Below are 3,290 nucleotides of genomic sequence, written 5' to 3' on the forward strand. Positions count from 1 at the left end.
CGTGGGCGCGGCGGGGACGTGGCCGCCTGAGGAGAGGGGGGGGCCGGGCAGCGCCGGAGCCAGGTAGGCTGCGGCCTGCTGCGGGGCAGGGCACGTGCGGGTGGCGCCACATGACGCCTGCCCCCTGGTGACCGTAGCCCCCAGCCCCGCGGCTGAAGGAGTAGGAGGGGGAAAGTAGAGAGGGTTTGTTTTAATGTCCTGTATCCGGACAGACTAGGCCCGAGTCTGTGAGCTGAGCACAGCTGGTTTGTTCTGGTGTGTGACACTGCCACGGGCAAGTGCCCTCCGTTTTTCGGTTTGTTTGTTTTGTTTTTTAAATTTGGGGTTCCAGGTCAAATTAGCCAAATCAGTTATGAAACCTATCATCAACTGAATAGACCCGTGTTCAAATCCACGTGGCACTATTGCCGGCAAGTATCGTCCCTCCCTCACTCATCAGCCTGGGGTTTCAGCTACTTCCAGAGCCCTGGCAGGCATCTTAGTGCAGACCCAAGCTGGGAGGTTTTGGGGTTTGGATGCCCCTGGGTGTTGCATGCCCTTAACCAATGGGCCAAAGGAGGAAGCTGGGGGAGATCCCCTGTCTCCATGAAGTAGGCATGTAAGTGAGATACTGGTAGGCGGCCCTGCCTGCAGTGCAAGGACAGGTCTCCACCTGCTTCTGCATGTAGAGCATGTCCAGATGAACATGGCTGTGCAGTATGTGGTGCCACAGACCTGTCTGTAGCATCACATATTTGGGCATTTCCTGTGTTGCTGCCTTGCAGCATGGGAGATTTTTTTGACTATTGGAGATTCAGGGGTCAAAAAATCCTGCACAAAAAAAAAAGTGGGGCAGAACACATGGGGACAGTACGCACTGCTTGAAGCCATAGCCATGCTGGCCTGGCCAGACTCCAAGCTGGAGGAGCGACACAGCTGCAGTTTCCCCATCTCCCAACTGTGCTGGCCCTAGCCGCCCTTGGCCCACCAGGGATAACTGGCCATACACCAGAGGGCACGTGGCACAGGTGTTTAGGGACAAGGTGTCCCGCTGCTAGTGGTTCCCAGGGAACCAAATGTTTGTGCTCATCTGGACTTGGCCTCAAAGGTCAGGAAGGGGGATCTTCCCTTTAGTCATAGCAGAAAAGCACCTGGACTGATCCCATGGTATCTCCCCTGACCCTCCTTTGTGTTTAGTGCTGCATATCTGAATGAGATATATGCTAATGCATGTTGAACAGAGGCCCCCTCCATGCTTTCTTCAAGTCATGGTGAGCTATTACATAGGGTGCATTTTGACTTTCTTTTCACTCCCACAGCTGAGCCATAGTTTTCTTTTCCTTTATCAGTGATTCCTGTTTCTTCAGCTTTAAATGTCTGGGCAAACATCACCAAATGAGGCCCCAAACAGTTCACTCAGAGTCCCCCTGTCACACATGATTATTGTGGCCCCACACTCAATGAGGTGAAATGGGATCAGGTTGCCCTCTATATGCGTCAACTGCATATAGATTTTTGGAGCATCCTAGGATCTATGACAAGAGCACCCAGTTCCAGTCATAAGTGGGAGCTAATTAGCACATGGCTCCTTTGTGGGCGGTATCACACACACAGCTGAGCTGTGGGGTTGCCAGGGTTTTAAACATTGTTGACTCTGGTGGGGCCCATCTTAAGGGACTATAGGGTAAATCAAGAGTTCTTTAGCTTTGGATTAACTGTAGTCGAGGGTAAAGTCCTGTCCATTGTGCTGTCTGCTAAAGTCTGTTTGTGAGAGGATCTTGGCTACACAGTTTTTGGGGATGGGAAATTTCTCTCAGGTGTTTCCTTTAGCTGGCTTCTTTAGTGTTTTTGCTAGGGGCAAATGAGGCTAGGGGCATTTGAACTCCAAGGCCTTGCTCCTTCAGTCTTTTAGTTAGGGGCAAGTGAGGGTAGGGGGCATCTGAACTCCAAGGCCTTGGGACTTGCATATGGGATGTTTGCCATGGATTTGGGAGTAGTCTGAAAAGTCTGGGAGTTAGGACACTTGCTGGTGGTAGCACCACACAGACTTGATAGAATTTGGAGCTATTCTGGTCCAAGACGTAAATAAATAAAAAGTAGGTGCTAAAGTACTATGTAAAAGTGTGTTTCTGGAGTACTAAAATTTGCATTTTCAAAGAAGGTAAAATGTATCAGTTCTGGATGAACTAAATCTATGGGTACTATGTGTAAATTACTACAGCTCTGTTTATTTCAAGGACACTTCAAATTTTCTCCTCACTTCCATGTGCTTGGAAAAAGCAGGGTCTGACAGGTAAGGAGAGGAGAAAGCTCTGGAGGCAGAAGAAGTTGAGGGGAGGCAGAGGGCTAGGGTGGGTATCTGATATATTCTCCTTGCTGTAGCAGTAGAAGGGGGAAAATTTCAAGGCAAAACCTCCAATAATTAGATTTTATATCTGGAAAATTAAGACATTTAGGTTTTCTATATATAGAATCTAATTATGGGGGGCTTATCGTCTAGTCAAGAAAATGCAGTAGTATATGGACAAAATTTTTACTTCCCCTCAAAGGAAACAAACAGCTAATTTCAGAACTTGCTGGCAGTAACTTAAAACTGTCACCCTGTGCCCAAATGATCCAGTTACCTCAAATTTAGATTCTGTATCCTATTATCAGTTTTTTTGAGGCTGTGCGATAGGCCAGATCCAGTTATTTGTCTTGATCAGCAGTTTCCTTCTAGAACAGCAATTAACTTGGTACTTGATTGCAAGCCATGTTCTCAAGTTTTTAGCAGGCATAGGAAGGAAACTTCAAGCACATTAAAACCTGATCAAATCCAACTTTCCAAATACTCTGTTTTCAGGTAACATCAAAACAAAGAGAACCCCCAAACCTCCACAATAAACACCCCCCCATAATTCCAGCAGTTGGTGAAATCTAGGAGGCCTATTCAACTCAAGAATTCCTCATTTATCAAATAAGGAAGGTGTTTACATATTGAAGAGATAAGCATTTTAGAAGCATATCAGATATTTCTTACATCTGCCTTTTCATACCGACTCATCCAATGAAACTGTAGTGTACGTAGCAAAAATCTTCTCCTGCTTCTGGCTTAGAAGGGGCCTAATAGGTCATTGAGTTCAGGTTCCTCATACATAAGGAAATTTGCAGCTTTCACAGAAACTCTGGAACAGGCAATTTCCATGATCACTGCAAAAAATGGGGTTCCTCTAATTTTGCATGGAATTGCTGAGGGGAGGGGAACTTATTAAAATTAAATTCAGGCTCCCCAGTGGGACCAGCCTCACTGCACATTGCGGGGGGGGGCACGG

General features: G+C 47.0%; 1 protein-coding gene across 4 annotated transcripts in view; it reads left to right on the forward strand.

Annotated features, from left to right (window-relative positions):
• Nucleotides 1–3,290, forward strand: part of NUDT13 (nudix hydrolase 13) — a 26,509-nt gene that overhangs the window by 2,758 nt on the left and 20,461 nt on the right. The window contains exon 1 of one of the 4 annotated variants that reach the window (XM_025214171.1): nt 7–295. The exons of 1 other annotated variant lie outside the window; for it this stretch is intronic. The gene's annotated coding sequence lies outside the window, so the exon portion shown is untranslated. Of the gene's footprint in view, nt 1–6; nt 296–3,290 lie in introns of those variants that run through there. 2 more of the 4 variants (XM_025214172.1, XM_006032401.3) reach the window with 2 other exon arrangements.

This window comes from Alligator sinensis, unplaced genomic scaffold (genome assembly GCF_000455745.1).
Source record: "Alligator sinensis unplaced genomic scaffold, ASM45574v1 scaffold1274_1, whole genome shotgun sequence".
NCBI lineage: Eukaryota > Metazoa > Chordata > Crocodylia > Alligatoridae > Alligator > Alligator sinensis.